This window comes from Pteropus medius, unplaced genomic scaffold, assembly GCF_902729225.1.
Source record: "Pteropus medius unplaced genomic scaffold, Ma_sr-lr_union100, whole genome shotgun sequence".
Classification (NCBI taxonomy): Eukaryota; Metazoa; Chordata; class Mammalia; order Chiroptera; family Pteropodidae; genus Pteropus; species Pteropus medius.
Window position 1 is genome coordinate 35,963,914 of NW_024351730.1, and position 21,697 is coordinate 35,985,610.

Here is a 21,697-nt window from a genome sequence, read left to right on the forward strand (position 1 = left end):
GCACTGGTTTCGTTAGCGGCTCTCACCTAGCCCTTCAATGTTATAATTTTTAATAAACTTCCAATTATTTTACGTGTCTGACTTAAGTCTTCTTCTTGAACCCGTTATTAATATATGCTGTTGCTCTTGCTAATCTTTTAGGCCATTGCTCTACAGAAAATATTTACTCCTTTCTGATGTCACTGCTTCTAAGAACTGCTTTGGCCTTGTTCTGGGGCTGGCTGGGGTTCAAGATGGTTGGGGTTCCTTCAAAGGGTTGTGGTGTACCAAAGCCAATATTTTCTCGACAGTCTCTAATTAAAGTTCCTTTTCATTACAAGTACTGTTTTCCTTATGAATTTTTAGTTAGAAGTCAGATTTTGCACACACACACACACACACACACACACACACACACACACTTAACATATTTGACTTATAAATGTTTATTGAGCCTTGAAGCTATGTTCCAGGCACATTTCTAGGCAAACCTGAGAAACTTATCTGAAGAAAATGTGATAACCACTGTACAGAAGCTTATATTGGTTGGAAAAAGTAGAAAATAAACAATAGGTCAGACACATAAAGAACAGGGCAAAGTAAAGGAGAATGGGGAGGATGTGGCTTGGAATTTTAAATAGGCTAGCACCTCATTGAGAAAATGACATTTGGACAATGATTTTAAAGAGGAAAGAAAATAAGCTCTGAGGATGTCTGGAGGGAAAATGCAAAGGCCCAAAGGCAGAGGTGTGTTGGAGGAACCCCTAAGGTGCCTGTCTGGCTATGGCCTTGTCCAGTGGGTTTGGTAGGAAAGGGTTTCAGAGACTGGACCACAGATGGTTTACATGGTCCTTATTTTTATGATGAAGGAAATGGAAAGTCTTTGAAAGGCTTTGAGCAGAGAAGTGACATGATGTGACTTATGTTTTAAAAGGATCACTCTGGCTATTATGTTAAGGATAGACTGTAGAAGGACAAGGGCAACCAGAATATTTTACTAATTGATAGTAGCTCCTCCTCAGGGAGTAGAAATAAAGGTAGAAAGAAAGGATTTCCTGATGGGACATCAGAGAAGTGGAGGACTCACCAATAACTCCAGGGTGTTGACAAGGACTACAGGAAGGATACATGTCCCCTTAACTACTCACAGATGGAACTCATTTTGTAGAGTAGGTAATTTTAATTTTGGATATGTTAATTTTGAGATATAGATTAGATAGACATAAAAGTTATTAGCTATTCATGTCACATAGACAATTGAAAAAAATATGTATATTAGTCCAGAGTTCGAGATAGAAGTCTGGCCTACAGATAGATGTTTGAGAGATAGCACTATAATGATAAAATTTAAAGCCAGTTCTTCTTTCTGCTTATTTCCTCCCTACCACTTATCACTGTTAGAATACAACATACTACCTTGATAAAAAGTAGCTAACATACTATATATTTTACTTTTATATCTCACATTTTTATTCGTCTCCTTTTGCCAGAATAGAATATCCAGGTGGTGATTTTTGGTCTGTTTTGTTTTCTTCCGTGATACGTTAAACAAACAAACTTTTACAGCCAAAGCTTTTCTGAAAGAAAGGGTTTACTGAGCCAACTGTTAGACAGAAAAGGATTAGGTCCTGGGACATGAAGTCCAAACCACCAGCAGCAGCACTAGGTGGAGAAGGCAAAGTGTCCACAGTCCTGCAGTTGATAGGCCTTTTTTTTAATTCATCAAGTAGGGGAAAGATATAAGTTGTTTAGAAAGAATTAGCATTGGCTATAGATAAAGCTGGGCTAGTTCTGGGATAGATGCAGAGTCCTTAAGGAAGAAATGTTTGCTTTTTGAGATTAGTGGTGGGCAACAGTCTGGAAAGTTCATGTGCAAGCAGGAAACAAAAGTGCCTGGTGATCAGCTACTTGGCTATTCTCTTTTAGATAATTGGAGAAATAGCCACCTGGAAGTTAATTCAAAGTTTCGATATATACTCAGGAATGTAATCAGTCTTTTGTTGGTTTTTCCCTGCAGCTGTTAACTGGTTAACCTCTCTTGTCCCTTCCTTCCACCATCCTGCCTGCTAGAATTAATTTAGGATATATCCGAATTTTCTCCTCTCAAACCTCAGCTTCTGAAAAAGTGTATGACACATAGTTGCTATCAATAAATACTGCTTATTTTTCCAACTGTAGTTAGACTTTAGGATACCCCTTAAATTGCTGGGACTAAAATTCTTCCCCGAAAGTCTTTCATATTTGTCCCTCCACCTGTATCCTCTGGGATCCCGATCCACATACACTTTCATTTGTGTCCTCCCTGCCCTCATTTTCCTGAGTTTCAGATTCAAGATGATTCCTTGGTATCAACAGTTCCCTTCCAGTTCCACTTTCTACTATACATATTTTGAACTTAAAATGCAATCACTTGTGGCCCTCTTAATATTTTTTTTCGAGTTTTGGATTCGGCCTTCTGGAAAACAATTGAGGAAATATATTTCTACACAATTATTATAGATCTTTTAGAGTTGCTTAAGTGATCTAAAACAAAGAAATACGTTATTACTAAGGCAAAAAAGGTAAAATGATTTCCTTGGGTACTGTCTTTTCAAACAGCTTGCTAAGAAGCCTGCTCTTCATCCCCAGCTCGCTAGAGTGCAGCATTTATTTAAATGAATTGTAAATGAAAACTTTATGTACAACCAGCTGACAGGCAATGACTTATAAAAATGAGAGAATTTCCACATTTACAAATGAATTTGTTTTAATAAAACCAAGAAAGCACAGTTTTCCATTTCTATCTCTAGCCCACCTTTCTAGTAAAATAGATTTCTATTGCCTAAATTTGCCTTCTTGAAAGATAATAGTCATGCACAATCTAACTAAAATCAAGGTTGATTTTCCACGATTAATATTCAGGAAAGTGAAATATTGAATTGTTCTGTAGTCATGGTTTTTAGAAACTTGACCGAAAAAGCAAAACAAATTCAGTATGAAATTTAAAGCAAGCTTCGGAATGATGATTTTTTTTTTTCTTTTTACCTTCTCTTATATTCCAGAATTAATTTCAGTGCTAATCTCTTCCTCTGTTATTTTGTAGGTCAGTCCCTAGAAAGTTAATTAATTTGATCTGGGACAATGAACTAGTTAGTGGCAGTGCATGCACTTGATTCCTATTCCATAAATGTTTTTAGTATGGTCTTTTTCAGTGTAGGTCTAAATAGGTCTGTGATAATAGCAGCTTAACACTTTTTCTTAGTAATTTTATTCTAATTTCTGTTTTGGTTAGTTATTTCATTATTAATGCTAATTATGAATGAGAAGGGCTCTATAATTTGAAATCATTTGAGAACTTATAGCCTGAGTAGTTAAATTTTATCTCATGGCCTTCATTTGATAAAAGAAATTTCTGAAGGCTCAGTGCCCATACTGTATGGGAGGAAGAAATTACAAGAAAGATACTGATTCCAGCTTGACCTAAAGCAATCAGGAACTTCTTAAAAAACAATTGTATTCAGTAGCAATAGTTTTGCTTTATTGTTTGTGGTTGTGTTATTTAAAGTCAATCAGTTTAACTTATTTTCTTTATTGTTCACAAATGATTTTTCTTCTTAAGTCTTTATTTTTGTTGGGAAATAGATCCATTTAACTTTTAGCTACAGATTAGTGTAGGGGAGGAAGCAACTTTTCTCTACCCTCAAGGTTCTTTTGGCTGGTCTTCTCATGAAGTAGACATGAGACAGATTAGCAGGAGAAAATGACCAAACTTAAGTACATAGGTATGGAAATCCCACAAACATGAGAGAGTCAGAGACCCCACATACAGGAGAGATTTAAAGACAGAAAGGAAAAATGAAGTACATATGACATTCTGAGCTAAGGGCCACTGTGGGACTTCAGAAGAGGGGGAGGTCGTTGCAGGATCATAAGAGCACATGTTTAGTAATCAAAAGTTTGTCTCTTTTTTCAAAAAAAGTTATCTCAGGTAATCTCTTCTTATGGGCAAGGCCCCTAATTCAAATTCTAGGCAGTTAAGCTAGGGGAGGCAGAAATTTCTCTTGAGCCCACAGGGACTTGGTTGCCTTCAGCTCAAAACAGTCCACATACCACAGAGGCACATCTTGGGGTGACTCATTGTTAACCTCTACATTGACTTTTCCTTTCAAATTTTTTAAATGAAATTGTTGTCATATTTAATTTTTTAAATGAGTTATCTTTCCTCCCAGGGAAACAGAACATTTGAGCATGAATGCTTTCCCATTTTCCTCATTTCACAGCCTTCAGAGCTCAACATATTCATCCCTTTATCAAGGAAGACTTCCAAGATCTCCCTGACCAATCCAATACCTATTTTACTCTCTCATCACATATATTTCCATAATAAATGTCCCCTTTTAGAACTTTTTTGTTATAATTTGATTAATGTCAGTCTACCTCTCAAAAATGGAATTTCCCTAAGGACAGGAAACAGAAACTTTACTCCCTATTTTATTCCTAGCATTATGGGACAAATCAAGAAGGATTCAAATAGGCATTGAATGAATATTGGATGAATGAATGAATTATTCAAAATGCTGCAGAATACAGAATAATTTATAGCAAAAGCAATGTTTTCCCAAAATTGTTTTGCCTTTAGCAGGTTTACAAATCTATGGCTCTATTGATATGAGCAAAGAAAAATGTACCTTTTCTTTTTCTTTTTCTTATAAATAATCTGATATTCTTCAAGAATCTCTCATCTCATTGGTTTGCCCCTGGGTTTATGTGAATGGCTCAGTGTAATTATTCCTTGTAATTTTACTCTGATTCAATAATTTAGTCAACTGTAGGCATCTGAGACCCTGTAGATTTCAACTCTTCCTTATTTCCTCCATAAGTTAGTGTCTAAGTATTTGTTACAATATGTTTTGAAAAAAAAGTATGCAATTTTATGAGGAATTTATTAAAAAATGACTATTTCCAAAACCAATTCCTATATGATTTTAATCTAAATTCATAAGATGAGGGAACATTTTTTATTATTTTTATTTTTGTTTCCCTTTGATCTAATATAGTAGCTAGCACATAGTAGTTGTTCAATAAAAATTTTCCAAATGAATGGATTAAAAACATATACTATTAAACAAATGAAAAGGAAGCATGAATATTAACCTAAAACCTGTTTAACATGATAGAAAAAAATGATAGCAAAATAAGTTTCTGTTTTCTCTTTTGAGACATAGAGATAGCCATATAGAAAGCAAAAATTAGAATTTTGTGGGAGAACTGGGTTTAAGTACCAATAGTTAATAGGTAAACCTGTAAAAGATGAATGAGTACCCATTAGATGTGAGTTGGTACTAGAGAGCTAGACCCTGCTGCAGCCAATAGGAAGAAATCCAACCAGGCTGGAAGGGCAAGGTACCTGGCAATCCTGAAGACAGATCTTTGATGACAGTCCAGGGTGCTTTTTCAATTCAAATAAGCAGATAGTCTCCATTAAGAGTAAGTGAAATATAAGTTAGTTCTCAAGCTTTAGTGTGCTTTACCCAGAAAGCTTATGAAAAATACAGATTCATAAGTACAATCCATAGAGATTCTGATTCTGTAAATTTAGATTATTCTGAGATCTCTGTATTTTTAGCTAGTACCCAAGGAAATTCTGAAAATTCAAGCTCTTTTTTTTAAAAACACTTAGAATCTGAGAAATGATCTTTTTTCAAATAGTCTGAACTTTTACTAATGAGTTGTTATCCAGTATACAAATACACATAATGATGTGAATAGAATTTATCCGGATTAAGAATATTAAAAAGCATACATTTAGGATATTTAATTAAATTTTGAACCATTTTTCTTTTACAAAGAAAAAACATTGTCCTTCATTTAAAGTTTCAACAATTGAAAAAGTCTAATTTAAAGCTTTCAAAGCCTCCATTATATTCAGTTTGACATACATTTTCAACTGAATATAATAATAAAGATCTTGGTGGTGTAATGGCCTGTGGAAATATAGCCCCATGGGGCATTTCTTTCATGGAATTTACTTTTCCTAAGCCTGGAACACCTTGCCCTAGGCTCTGAAATTCTGCCTCATTTTATAGTGTAAGCAACTGAGACAGATATGCCTAAAATGAATTAGTGTCTATATGGTGACTTTGTTTATATGCTGTTTTTCTTTTTCTTTCTTTCTTTTTTTTTTTAAATTATCTGTTCTGTCTCCCAAATTCTATTATTTCATTCTTATTTAATAGTTTTACAACTTTATAATTTGAAGAATATCAGTCTATAGGGTCTATTTCATGCCAGTTTGCTACTTGTTAGTGTTAAAATGACTTAATCGCTTATTGTACTCAGCAAAAGTTTTAGAAGGGAATTCACAAATATGGTCTGCATGCATATATTTGTGCACATGAGCAAAATGCTGGGAACAAGTTTCGAAGACGTTTGATTTTTTAAATTTAAATTTATAATCAAATTAAAGAAAAACATTACATAAAGTAATCGTCTTTTATTTATAAATATGATAGTTTATATTTTGAAAATATATTTAGTAACAGAATAAGTAACAACTATAAAACCCATGGACAGAGATATCGATTAGTGATATATTTGGCTGTGAGTAATGATCAAACAAACTACTTACAATCATTTAAATATTTGTTTCAAGAACGGAAAATCTGGGAGTAGCAATCTAGGGCTGATAACAGTGCCTCAGTAAAATTAGCAATGTCCTAGGTTTTTTCTTAGAGCTACCATGCAGTACTAAGAAGCTTGGGTTTTATAAAAAGTCATCCGATCTTTTGGGAAAAGGGGACTGAATGGCTTGGGCTCCCCTGTGTCCAGAAGGAACACCTTATTTCTAATTCCCAATGTTTCAAATCAGTTAGCCGTACTCCTCTGTTTCTGTCTTCTTGTTTCATCAGCATATTAGGTGGCTTTAGTCATCACGGTCATAAGATATGGCTATTGTACATTCAAGAATTTGTGTCTAAATTCTAGGCAGGAAAAAAAGAAGGGTTCCAAGGTTTATTACTCAGATAATCTTTACTTGGAAAGCGAAGACATTTAACAAGGACAATTACCATTAGCTTAATGTCTAGAATTATGCCACCTGCCATCTATAGATATAAGAGAGCATGAACATTATGGTACATCGTGACCTTGGCAGAGAACAAAATTAATATTATATATATAAGCAGGAAAGGAGAACGGGTATCAGAGAGACAGCTAGAGTGGCTGTCAGGGAACAATTAGATGAAAAAAGAAAAAGACTAAATAAACATGAGCCTTGGGTCAAGGTTAACGGTGCTGCATATTTTCAACATGAAGATCAAATCTCAGTGGCAAAATTCTGCTGAAATAAATTCTTTTTTTTCCATTCATTTCTACTCCTAATAGCACACAAAGCTTCCCAGACTTGGCTGCTTGCCATATGACTAATATGTGAACCAGTTCACTCATCTTTACTTTTATGGTATTTCAATTCCAGCAACAATATATACATGGTAACAGTCTACTCAGTCTTCATAGCAAAGAAAAAGAATTTGGAAATGTAATTAAATATTTATAGCCTAACAGTATTTTCACAGAATAAAAGATTTATTAGTTTTAGTTTGAAAAATGGAAATGTTTATTCATCGATTAAAATTTATGAATCAATTTAGAAATGAATGTTTTCGAAATGTCTAGATTTTCCTTTGAGTGATTAGCTTTGGTTTAATTTAACAATATTAAATTTCCTTTTCTGAGTTTTGAATTCTAGAATTATTGGACTTAGAATACATAATAAATGTGTGTATTTAAAATATTTTTATATAACCTTGCTCAGTAAAGAAGGTCTATATTGATTAGATTAACATGTGAAAAATAGAAGGGAAGTCTATTGTTACAACCACAGAAATATTTTCTGAACCATTTAGATTTTAGTAAAACTTATCTGAATTATTTTTCTCTACAGATTAGTTAAAAATGAAAGACTAGTTAAATGTACATGTGATGATGGGATCCTATTTTAAAAAAACAAACAAACATTTTTGACCACTGGGTATGTAGGCATAAACCATGTTAAATTTTATTTTTTATTATTAGTAAAAAATATACTTTTTTCTAATTTACAATGTATAACTGGGGCTGTACATCATATATAGTTCTAATTTATCTTCCCAAAAAGAATGATAATTAAAATACTTATGGAAATTTATAAATTGGAAGAGAAAGGGAAAATATTTTGAACATACTGACTTATACCCAGCAACGTTATTAATTTCAAAAGTAAATCATACTATCTAAAAATGACAATTTTAATTTTCTGATCCTTTTTTATTGTTCTTATACAATTGTTATAGCTATAATTCACAATACAGTGCTTAATAGAAATACCATAGACATATTTTGCTTATTCCTGGAATGCTTTTAAAATGTAACCATTGGATATAATATTTGTTGTATTACTTAGTTTTATGAGAAAAACATATTGTTTTTTTTAATTTGTCTTTAATATTTTAATGTACCAAATTATATTAATAGATTTTCTAATTTTGAAAGAATGCCATTTTTGGAATAAACACAAGTTATTAGATATTTTTTCTTATATATTACTAGATTTGGTTTGCTGTTGTTTTCTTTAAGATTTTGATATCTATGTTCTGTAAGATTGGCCGATAAATTTCTTTTCTTGTTTTGCTTTTCTAAGGTGGGTTGAAAACAAGGTTCCATTGGGATCCACAGATGATATTAAGTGGGTGGGAGGTGATGTTTCTTCTTTTTCATTTCTACAAGTGCATTATTCATTGTTATTATTAATTGGTATTATTCAATATTCACAGGAATTCACCTGTAAAAAACTTGGGATCTTGGTGTTTTCCTGGGAAGCTTTTTTATCCATTTTTAAAGTGACACCTATTTAAAAACATTTAATTTTCTCCTGTTATTTATCTTTCTTATTATTGATGATTAAGAGGTAGTAGAAAATATGGGATTGAAATTACAGATAGATTAAGATTGGGTTCAGAAATTTGAGAGTAATACTCACAGAACCGATACTTGAAATCTTGGAATAGACACTGATATAGCAAATGAAGAGCCAGAAAAGAGTGAAGAAATGACTCTAAAAGACTTGGGAAATTTGTTTCTTTTTTTTTCTCTTTGAAGAAAATTCTCTTATTAATTCCTCAGTGTATTAAAATAGTCCTTTAGCTGAGCTAGGAAATCATCTTCCCTTGGGGAGACCATATGTAACTTTCTAAAAAGGCTAATTTATTCTCTGAAAACAGAAATAAAAATTCTTCATTATCTTTTCAGTTTTCCAGTTTAACATCTCTGTTGCAGTAGGATCAAGGAGACATTTGCCCTGGAGAGATGTCTGCCTCAGCTTTTAGCAACTTTACTTTTGTAATCATTATCCTGTATATTAAGTACAGATTTCACTTTTCAACTGCTTGATTCATAGAATGTTAGAAATGGAGATCTTTGAAGTCATCCAGTCCAATCCCCTTATTTTACATTTGAGGACAATGACATCCAGTGGAGTTGAGTAAGACAAATTTTTTATTGCTCTTTCTTCAATAGTCCTGTCTGATCTATTTTCCTTCATTGTTACATCAGTCTCTGGACACTTCAGTTTTGTTTTTGTTGTTGTTCTTTGAAATGCAAATCTGATCATCTGACTGTAATTCTAGGCTCATCCTGCACACATTAAAAAACAAAAAACAAAAACAATGCATTTACAAGAACCTGCAAGATCCGGCCTTCCTTCTCCTTCTGGCCTCATCTTGTTTCATGCTTCACCTGGTTCTCTGCTTTGCCACAATGACCCTTCCTGATTCTTCTCTGCCTCCTCCTGCTGCAGGATGCTGGATTGTACCCTCTTTTCCTTCCTCTGACTTAGTTAATTTCTATTTGTTTTTCAGATATCTGTTCTTTGGTAGTCCCTTAAGAAAATCTTTCTTCACCTCCCTGTCAATCAACATTTATAAATTTGCACAAAATAATGGAAAAACAATCTCCATAGGTTTTATGTCTTTAATTTGGATGTTTATTTTCACATTTAAAAAAATGTGATTATTTGGTAAAAATAATATCCCACCCTCTAGGCTATAAGCTTCATTAGCAAGGGACCTCATGTCTTTATAACATGCTATACTTTAGATAGATAACATCTGGCACAAGATATTTGTTCACTAATAAGTGTGTCAGGCTAAACTTGAAACCCAACTACAATCCTGTCTCTTTCAAATGTTTATCAGTCTGTATCATCAGTAGAAAGTTTTTGCAATATATTTCTAACATAAAGTTGTTTTTATCTCCATCGAAATTAGGCTCATACATATAAACAACTTAATGAATTTCCAATAAACTAAAGTCAATAAAAATGAATGATAATTAAGACATTAGATTCTCATTAACTTATTAAAGTCTTGCTAATTCTACAAATGTGCTATATTGGTTTATTTCACATGTTATTTTTTGTGTTGAAACCTGTTAGAGAGATCATTAAAAGCTGATTTAAATTTATGATTAACCTTATTTTTTAATTCATGTTATTATTTTAAAAATAATCTAACTATTTACATCATAATTGAAAAATTTTTAAAACAAAATTATATTTTCCTTGCTAATCAAATATAATTTTTTAATCTGGAAAGCATTGCTTACACTGATAACATTCTTACCATCATTATATACATTACTGAGTGCTTATAAACCCCGTGCTACATTTATAAACCATAATACTAGATCGTAAGCACCTTTCAGCTATATAGAAAAGATTTTGATCTCAAGGGACGTATAATTAAAGGAAATCTATCAAAGTAGAAAAATAATAAATAATAAAGTAAATAATAAATTAACTTTAAGTATTTAGGAACAGTATGGAAGTAAAAATAAATAACTATAATAATGGAAAATTGCCTAGGCACATTACAGCTCTGTAATTCTCTAGGTACCATAGTTACTAGTTCCTTTTATTTTCTATTTTCAATAGATACATATAATAGATTTCATATGTTCTAGTAAAAATAAAACAAAACAGTAACACTTTTCCTCAATTGTGATGATTTATTAAAATGCTACAGAAAGAAGTAGGAAATGAAAGTGTTTTAGCAGTGGCAGCATTCATCAGGATCAATAGTAGCTCCAATAGGACAACTACAGGTCTGTGGAACATCAGGAGCTCTTTATGCTGCTAATTCAGTTTATAGTCACATCATCTATTGTCTTGCTGCTAAATAACCAAGTGGAATCTGAACCCACTTTTTATGTAATAAAGCATTAATATTGTCCCTTTAAAGTCTTAAATAATGCTTTGTTTGTTGGGGGAGATACTCTGCCCCATTAAATATGGCAATTTTCTTCACATTATTCTGTACTAAGTATAAAAGCTTATTAAATTCAATGTCCCACATTGAAACTTCAGTTCTAAAACTATTTGAGAGGAACAAACTTAACTCTCATAGGAAGATGTTTCTCCTTGTTCTTGTGTAGATTTTTATGCTGATGAGCATCTAAACATTCATTCTTGTTACAAAGGCAATCTTTCCAAACATCTGCAGAAACATTTGGAATGCTATTGTTATAAGAGGAATTGTCCAAGTGTGCATGCTTTTATAACATACCATTATGGTTGGATTGATAGTACTGAAAAAAATTTCTGAATACAGTATAATGTACTGTCTTAATCATCTGTCACTGTATATCAGATAAAATGACTTGTTTATCATGGAATTCTTTAGAATGTAAATGTGAGTTGTCTTCTAGAGTTGCAAGTATTATGTCACCTGAAAAATTATTCATTTGCAATCAACTTATTTGCTGAGGAAAGCATTATAAACTCTGTCAAGGACTCCAACTATCTGTAAACCACTCTTTCCATTTTACTCTTAAGACAAAGATCATATTACCCATTATGTTCATTTGCTATTGCTCTCTTGCTCCATTACATAGGCTAAAACACAACACAGAGTTTTTATTTTTAAACTTATCTTCACATTTTGTTGTACCTCCTACTTTCTAGCATCATGAATTTTAGTTCTGAAAATGGAATAAGGTAGAACACCTCTTTTGAGTTCAAATATACAACCACATATACCCTATTTAATTATGTACAACCATTGTAAATCAATAAATAACAATAATTTCCATAATTAAAATAATATAATTTTTATTTGTATAATTCTTAGAGAAAGTTAAAACAACTGATTAAATATAGCTATTATTAGGAGCTGAGATCTGATATTACAAATAAAAAGGACGTGAATAACAAAAGAGCAAGGCAGAATAAACTATTTTCTGATTGGCTTAAGTTTGAGTGATTACATTAAAACAAGTTTAATATTAGTTTTTAAAACAGATTGATAAAATGTCAGTCTTTCTGTTTTTCAAATAATTTTTCCTTATAATAGAAGTAAAACAATAACTAAAAAATTAAAGTTTTAGAAATGAGTGTGACCTAAGAATTGTACTAAATTTTAAATTTTTTGTGGAGTTAAATCAATGTAGAAACTTAAAGGAGTTAGACTAAAAGAATATTCAGTGTGATTTTAAACATTCAAATTTTATATAAATAGAGTAATGAATAATTTTAATAAATAAATTTTAATAAATTTGTAAATTTATAAATTTTATAAATTTATAGATTTATAATTTAATAAAAATAATTTTAATAAATAAATCAAGTATTTAATCATTCCACAAGATTATTGAGAATGCTAAGTCTTCATAATAAATGCAAAAATTCTGAGCCCGCTTTGTTAGACATTCCCTTACTAACCAATCACACTAGCTCGTACCTTCTCAAGCTCAGCCTTTTATTGAGCATCACACAGTTCTCTCAATTTCTCATGCTTCTTGAGTTTTTCTGTCTGGATATTATGTATCCAGGTTTTGCCTAGACGTGTTTCCTAATTCATTAAAAAATACATTCAAATATTCAATAAATATCTACTATGTGTAATGTAATGTAGAATTTGCACTGGTGGAAGGGGAGACATGAAGAAGGCAGTTGCTGCCATCCAAAATCAGACTAGTGGCAGATAAAAGGAGAACACACACATACATACACATATACATACACCAAAAAACTCCTATAAAACAAGGTGGTAAAAAACAGTTTTTACTGATTGGAGAAGCCTAAATATGTATGTATTGTTTAGTTTATATATACCTACATATTTTTGCAATGTACTATGTTTGTGTATTAGTCTCTACCTTTAAGTAGGTGAATGTCCATATGCAAGAGTATTTTCTGTGCTTGTAATGTTTAGTCGAGTGGGATATTTTCTATGTCCAATCGTATGCCTGTGGGTGTTGGTCTTTCTATATTGAAATCCGTTAAATGCTTCCTACACATGTAAGGCTTACTTATTGGGAAGATATATTTATCTAAGTAGATAAAAACTAGAATGACCTGGAATGTAAAAGAGTGTAAAATCAAATAATCTTCAGTGTTTGTATAGATATATTGATCTGCCCTCAGAATTTTCTTACTGAGATGAAATAAGGCTTTTAAATGTATCTTTTTTTTTTAAGTTAAAAGACTGCTGTTATTCTGAGTAAAATTAATGTCTGTTTTTCGTAATATTATAAGAACGAGAATAGATGCTTCCGAGTTGGGATTTTTAAGCCTGGAGCCTCCATTTTCTATATATGTTATGTGTTCTGAGCTGAGAAACTAACTTGTCCCTGCAGTAAGGGAGAGAAAGATTAGGGAAAGCTGGAGTGGAGTCATAGGGAGAAACTGAGGCAAAAGTGTATTTTCTGTTTCCCTACCCACCCCTATGTGAATTTGCTCACCCTCTTACATGTCAGCCATCCAAACTCCCAGGTACACCATCCATTCCCTGGGAGCTTACAGGAGAGGAGAGAGTGCCAGAGATACTAAACAAAGCATTCTCGTTGAGCATTTTCCCAGTGGCATCAATGAGACAGTCACTCATTACACTCATTCTATGAGGGAGAGTAAATAAGGCAGGCTTGGAGAAGGAGGCCTTTCAGGGAGAATGGAGTAGAAATTCATTCTCTTCTCTAGACATAAAAGGGGTATTATAATAATGCATTCACAACATGAGAGAAGAGAGTGAAAATGAGGATTTCTCTAAGTGGGGCTGATTTTATGCCTATTGGAAAAGTCAGGGGGAAATATCAGGTAAAGCAAGTACAGCACTGGGGCCATAAGACTGAATGTAACTGTGGACAATTTCTTTAACAGCATCACAAAGGAACCAGGACATAAACACCTAAATTATGTTGACTGGGAGTAGGTTCAGAGTTAAAAGAGACAAGAAAAATGATGAAGTGTCATTTGAGTTGTGTATACATTTATATTTTCACAACCTGCCATACATTAAAAAAAAAAAAAATTACTTCAAGGCCATATTTTATTTCCTATTTGCTATAGTCTTGTTTTTGTTTTGTTTTGTTTTGTTTTTTACTACTTCCTTTAGATAGTTTTGGTTGCATACTGAAAAGAGCAAATTCAGCAGAGCCATACTTTTATGTAACATAGCTGAGAATAATGGAGGAGTGTGGGTATATACAGTAAAAGGAAATTCACTTGTAATTCATTTGTAATCCTATTTGTGTCTATATACATTCATGAACTGCTGTTGATAAGATAATCTGTTTCATCAAGTTACATTTCTATACATACAGCCCAGTGTAGTTATATATGCATGTCGTTCCGATGCACTTTAACAAATATAACATTTACCCTACTTTGATGAGGAATATGTTTAAAAATTAAAATCCATCTTTAACTATTCACTGAGTTTTATGAGATGCAAGTATTTAATATTCTATAAAGCTATAAATCCTATGGAGCTGGTCAATAAAAATTACTTATCTTTAATAGTTATTACAGCACAAGAAGGTATAAGCCTGGTTTTGCTGTGCTATGTTTTTCCTTTAATACATTTCTATAACTGGAGCCATAATGAATGCAAAGAACATCTTTGAAAAAACATCCTTTATACGCAGTTAAGATTCATAACTATCACTGTAGGAAAGATGGAAAAGACTAATTTTTAAGACAAAATTATGTTAAGTAAAGGACTTAATGCTTAAAGTTACTGATATTGTCATACATATTTTAAATAGATTTTCAATAATAGCAGTTGAATAATAACTATTTGTAATTTTCCTAGTTAGTTAAGATGAAATAAGTCCTGCAAATTTATATTTTAATAAAAATATTGTTATATAATTCTTATTAAAATTAATATCTGCCTGTAAAGGTAGAGCAGCCTAACATTAAACTTGACAGATCTCTAAATTTTTACCCTCAGAGAAAACTAATATTAATAGCTGGGTAATAATGTTGATTTAATTATTAAGTAATGTATATGAATATATCTACTTATTAAGTATATGAATGCAACCCCTTGTTAAAAATGTAAACAAGTACAAATACCTATGAAATAAATTTTTTAAAAAGAGTCAGTTTTAGCACATTTTTTATAGAAATTGTTACACAACTACATTGATGACCATAGTGATGATAACTCCTTCAAAAATATTGAAGTTAGTTTTTTCAACAGGTGCTAATTATATTAAAGTCTGCTCCATTTTAAGAAGTCATGTTTAGATTACTGATGCTGTCATAATGATTTTAAGAGAGAGGAGTTGATCTATCTTGAAAACTTTAGGCAAATATTTTTAGAGAATTTTATTTGAACTGAATAGATATTTGAATGATAATGATTATATTTAATGGATGAATACCCACTGTAGAGTTTCCACACATACATTGGATCCAAGAAATGTATAAAAGAAGCAAGTTTTTCTTCACTGTCAGGTTTTGCCTTACTGCCTTCTGATACTGATGGCTGTCTGTATCTGGTGGAATCAGCCCTGTCCAGTCCCTTAACCTAATTGGTAAGAGCCTGGCCCTTTAAGAAGTATGTCTGAAAGTAGTCCCGTTCTTTCCATTTTGGCATCCAGTCCTTTCACATGTGTGAACTTTGGCCTACGGCTTCGTACACCCGCCAATGACTGTGACTGGTTTACCTTCTGGGCCTTTTAAACCCACTCTGTTCCCAATTCCTACTCTGGGTTATTTCTGGGCTTAAATTCGGTCTCTAAGCTATATATTGCCGGATAAACTGGGATAAAACTCACTTGTCCTATTCCTACAAAGCTTTTCCCCTTCAGTTATGGTAGCTGTAACACAGGCACGGTCAACAACTAAGGATATTTTCTAGACATTCTTTGGGAAAAGATTAGGCCTTTTTATATAGTTATCAATGTATAATGGTTTGATATTTATTTTTTAAATTGAATTAGTCATGGTAGGAGAATTAGGACTTTTTAAAGATTGTATTATGCTTAAATTTTAATATTGTTCAAATTTTAAATTACTTAAGAGGAAGGTATGTGGCAGTAGAGGTGGGGAGAAACAATATTTTTAGTATTTTAGGTCCAGTCTTGTAAATACCTAACCATACCGAATGCATTTGTCCTTCTCTTTCCAGAGAATAGCCCTGATGAGATTAAAGATTATTTAGCTGCCTTGGACTTGAACTCTGGCTCTTTCCTGTAGGTGGATAATCTTATTATCCAGATAAATTTTGTAAATCTTCCCAGATTGTATCATAACTTCTTTCTCTCTGGCCTAGACTTCTCCAACAGCATGCAGCCATGGCTGTGCTGCCTTTCATTACAACATAACAGTTATTACAAAAGTTAATTTCAGAATGTAATAGTTTTAATTAATAATAACCCTGTAAAATAAAGGGTAAATATTCTGTGCGAGGCATGCATTAGCCTCATGAGAAGAATATAGCAATGTGCAATAAAAAAATTTGTTCTATTTCAGATTCTTTAAGATATATCATAAAAGTCCAGAGAATTTTCCCTTTGGGCCTGACTTTGGGAGTTAAGGAAATAACTCTGTAATTCTGGAAGAATCAAAGTTCTAGTGTCATCATGTGATGTTATTTAGAAATTAGGTGAGGGCAATGAAAATAGCATGATAAATGGATTACATAAACTGATGACCCAAATATATTGTAATTCATAGATACAACTAAAAAGAAAAAAACAGATTTTTAAATCTTAAAACGCCTTGAAAGAAGATGTCAAAATGTAATTAGACCAAATGAACCAAAATGCACTTAAAATCTAAGTTTACATGTAATGATTATAGGTAAGAAAACAAATTTTGCACATTAAGTAATTTAAAAGACTTCACTTAGGTATGGAATCCACTAATGTGGTTTTTCAGTATCTTTCTGGTTAAAGGTTAATAGCATATCCCCAAAAGTGAAGGCTAGAAAACTGGAATCCATTAAAATTCACTGTGATGTCTACATGCTAATATATTTTTCCTTTTAAATATATATATTTTATCTGTTCTAAAGAAAGCACACACTTTTTAAAAACCACTTAGCAGTGTTTTGAAAAATAGGCAGTTTGACAAAAATTCAGCATTTATTTGAAGACTACTGTTCGTTTACATTTAATTTTTTTTCTACTTTCTCCATCATATCACATAATGAGTTTGAGAACTATTATTTTTTCCTTTTTTGACTTTCAGGCTCTATCAGTGCTTCACAGATCGAGTAATATAATGTTTCTTGTATTCTGTACTTAGCAAGATCATATCGAGAAAACACAAAATTAAAGAAAACAAACTGTTATAAGTTGATTTCTATATAGTTGCATCTTCTCAGTTTTATGATAGTTCTAAATAATTTTTTTATGAATAGTGTAAATTGTTAATTCTTTCAATCTTTAAAGAAAAAATATAAGTACCCATGTACAAAATCATTGAGAAATGGACTTACATCATGAGACTAATTAAACCTGGTTGTTTTTTCATTTTAATATCTGTGTTTTTTTCTCCCAAAGATCTCTATTGATTTATTTTAATCTAATATTACTTTATTTTGTTAATAATTTTAAATCAGTAATTATTGAATGATCGTTGTGTGTGAGATCATGCACTACATGTTTTATATTCCTTATAACTTACAAGCTTACAAAATCTACACACAGAGGTTGGTATGATTTTCTTCTCTTTACAAATGACAGAAGTATATCTTGAAAGGTTAAGAAGTTTGACAAAGTTATACAACTTATAACTGTTAGAGCTGGAAATTAAACTCAGGCACCATCCCAGTGTTCATGCTTTACTTAACCAAACAATTTGTTTAGTATACCATGACACTATTTTTTTTTTCATTTTTAAGGATTCTATCTAGTTGATCATTGCTTTCTGAAAGTATTGTATTAACTCATTATTAAAATTATGATTTAAGTGTTCTTTTTCTTTTGATAAGTTTCCATGTGATAAGACATTTTAGGTAGGTGACATTTTATGTGATGTTAGTATATCAGACAAGATTATTGAGCAATATTATTTATCTTGTTTTCTATAAATAGTCTAACCTATAGAATTCTATCTCATTACTAAAATTATTTTGGTAAAGGAGACTTCAAATTATATCAGATAAGTATATCTTTGCTTTAAGAAGGCTTGATGTTCTGGGGAGTAAAAGATATAAAATGTAAAATCCATTAAAATGAATTCTAAATCAGTTTTTAACACTTGCATATTGCCATACATTTAATGGATATGTAATAAATGTTAATGAATGCATTAATAATTAATTTAAAAGATTCCTGTATAGAAGAATCTTTTTATATTTCTGATCATTTATGAATCTTTGGTTTTGTATCTTTTTTTTTTGGTAAGTAAAAGAAAAGCCACCTCATCGTTGCTTATCAGGCTCAGTTCAGGCAGCTGAATTTGGATTTAGAAATAAAGAGAACTCTCAATTTTTGGTATCTCTTTATGTCTCAGCTCTGATTTTTGCTGTGTTTTACTCAAGTCCCTGGCTTTGCATGGGAACAACATGTTGTTGCAGTGGTAGCTGCAGTGGTAGCTGCAACAACAAACATGCTCTCAGATTTCAGTCTAAAGGCAAATACAACTTTCTTCTTTCCAAAAATCTACAGTAGAAGACTTATGGTGCACTTCTGGTTCTGGTAGGGCAAATATACACCAAAAAAAAAAATAATGACTGTGGTTAAGTCCTGAACTAACTATACGTGAATCCCACCAGAAGTATTGAATATGAGGAAGAATGTTTTTCCCCAGAGAGAAATTAGGATACGGTTTCATGAAGGATGATTAGATGCTAGCTAACAAAAATAATAGTCATCTGTTATAGATTTCAAGAGGAACATGTATGACTATATTTGCTTGGAGATTATGAATTTTATTTTTTTAAATGCCTAATTCTTATGAGTGTCATAAAATTGTGTTCATGCAAAAGAGACAAGTTCCATCTTAAAATAATATTAATTTTTAAATCATCAAGTTATATATTCTATCTTCTATCATACTTTGATAAGGTATCATAAAGAATCACAACTTATTTTGGTATCTTGATTTAATGAAGAAGATACAAGGTATGCATCTGCTTCATTATTAGTTCTGCACATCTTGTGATTCTGATTTGAAGTTATCTTTATTTCAGTACACACGAATTTCTATATCAATTCACAGTGGGTAGCAGAATATGAACTTGTGGAAACTCAGTGAACTAGAACTCCATCAGTTTAAATTTCTTTAAGTATTTCTGTCTGGCTTTAATAATGTACAATTAAGATAAAAAACCATTTAGCTTTTATCAGTTAGTCAGGATCTGTTGGCCTAGTTTCAAAAGTTGGTCTCCTGGGCATAATGGACATAATTGAAACTCCTGTTAAGTTTTTCCACTTTAATGAAAATATTAAATGCCTTTGGAGTAGCATGGTAAATTTGCTGCACAGATCTCAGAGGGCTAGGCTTTGATTTTATTCTACTGTCTTCTACTATTTTATTCTCAACATTTAAAAAGTTTATTAAAATGATTTCAGTCCTTTGACTCTGTTTTCAGATCATTGCTTTCTAGGGTGAGTAGGGCTTTATTTTATTTTCATAATTTTCTCTTTATAATTGAAAACTACAAAAGGGCACCACAGAGAATGGAAAACAAAATTACACTGATTAATTCTATAGTGTTGCTTTTCTGAACTATGGATTGAGTAACACAATATAAGATGATATACTTGGAACTATAAAGAGCTTTGGTTTTAAAAAAAGTTCTAATTATTAGTTTTAGAATATAGCTAACAGCAATTAATTTGAAAAGTAGTTTTAATGTATTCTGGTAGAGAAAAAAATCAAATACAGTTAAAACTAAACAATTTAAGGTGTACATTTATAATAAAATGATAGTTACTGAATACATTTCATTTACTTGGAAATTATAAAGATTTTTACTTGGGCTTTTGGCATTATATGTCATTTGCAAATTATTTTTAATATTGTTGTGCCTCCACATTAATCACTATCATATATAAAATGCATGGCATAACAGGTAAGAATACAATAAATCTAATCAGAAAGTAAATGTTTTAATTCTGCATTTTCATATCAACATTCACTTGTTTCGCTGCATTTAAATGTTATAAAACTACTGTTCTGAGAAATTTGGTGTAAAATATCTATTAAATATCAAAACATTTTTATTTTTCATATTTAAAAGTCTGTTATTTCTGCAGTGAGAGAAAAATAAGAATACAAAAAAAATAGAAATAACTAAAACTTATGAGGATTAACACTGTCTACTACCCCTGTAAGTATTGTACATGTGTTGAAATTTTTAATACTCATAACAACACTATAAGATAGTTAATATTATTATACTCACTTCCAGATGAAATAACTAAAGCCGGAACAGGTTTATTAAGTTAACAAGGTCCTACAGTTGAGTGAGTAGCAGACCTAGAATTCTAACTCAGGAAACCCGATGTACAGCTAGATGTGTTTACCATTACCTTATACTGCTTATCCAAAGATTAAGTGCAAATACTTTGAAAAGTCATCCAAATATAAGGATTGAAGTACTATTTTTACTACAATCTTAAACATGTTAAAGTTTTTTAGGTTATACCATGTATATAATAAATTAGATACTTTTTTTTTTACTTCTAGTATGTAATTTTCCCTCTATTTTATTCCCATAAAAATGAAACAGAAGATAGATTATTCAGACTCTCATTTTGTGTTAATGATTTAGTTCTATTATTCTCATGATATGACAAGAAATTCCTGACTCAGGGAAAAGTTGTAGATATATAATTCTAAAAGGATTTCATATTTTCTTCTAAGATATATCACTTGCATGTAAGTTATAATGCCTTATTTCCAAGCATACTATATACTTTCTTTAGCCATTTTCCACACTGATAAATACATCTTTCTTTTCCTTTGTTTTGATTTCCAAGCACAAGAATTATGTGATTGATGCTTTTCTTTGGGCATATGTATGTTAAGTCCTTCAAACGTCTTGGTTAATTCACTACTTATTTTTCTGAAGTGAAAAAAAAGTGAAAAAAAAAAAAATAGTCTGTAGCCATGCCACCCTGAACGTGCCCAATCTTGTCTGATCTCGGAAACTAAGCAGGGTCGGGCCTGGTTAGTACGTGGATGGGAGACCACCTAGGAATACCAGGTGCTGTAGGTGTTGAAAAAAAAAGAGTGAAAAAAAGTATTATGCTTTTAAAGGTAAGCAAGGAAATGACAATCCAGTGCTGTGGAAGCTAACCAAAGTCAGGGAGGGTCTTAATTTTTGAATTAGTTAACCTCTGCATGAAATAATACATTTTAAATATACGTTACAAATATATAGTAAAATATTTACTATTGCTTACTTGGTAGTAAAAATGTACACAAATAGTTAAGATTACCTTTTTTCTTTCTTGCCAAATT

General features: G+C 31.5%; 1 protein-coding gene and 1 pseudogene across 1 annotated transcript in view; both read left to right on the top strand.

The window, feature by feature from the left end:
- The window catches only part of CCSER1 (coiled-coil serine rich protein 1), a 1,118,997-nt gene that overhangs the window by 939,751 nt on the left and 157,549 nt on the right, over positions 1 to 21,697 (top strand). The gene's annotated exons all lie outside the window — the stretch shown is intronic.
- LOC120588439 (uncharacterized) lies at positions 21,334 to 21,452 on the top strand (annotated as a pseudogene).